This window comes from Trachymyrmex septentrionalis, unplaced genomic scaffold, assembly GCF_001594115.1.
Source record: "Trachymyrmex septentrionalis isolate Tsep2-gDNA-1 unplaced genomic scaffold, Tsep1.0 scaffold50, whole genome shotgun sequence".
Classification (NCBI taxonomy): Eukaryota; Metazoa; Arthropoda; class Insecta; order Hymenoptera; family Formicidae; genus Trachymyrmex; species Trachymyrmex septentrionalis.
The window spans coordinates 458,618-458,871 of record NW_017305673.1 but is presented as its reverse complement, the minus strand read 5'-3'; positions in this window follow the sequence as shown (position 1 = coordinate 458,871).

The following is a 254-nucleotide window of genomic DNA, read 5'->3' as shown; positions in this document are numbered from 1 at the left end:
CAAGTGATGATCAATCAAAAGGCTGATCAGCTTTGATCTCTAGAATCTCGTAGCTGTTCTTTTTCTGTTTAAGGCTCATTCTAGAATTGTGTAAGTAGTTGTAGTTGTAAGAATTGACCAATCACAGACGAATACGAGGAGAATATTTAACTGTGATTGGTCAATTCTTACAATGACTACGTTTACGAAAGTGTAAAATGAACTTAATACGAAAAGATGATTACCGGTAAATTTCTTCGCTCGAAGTTTTCGAA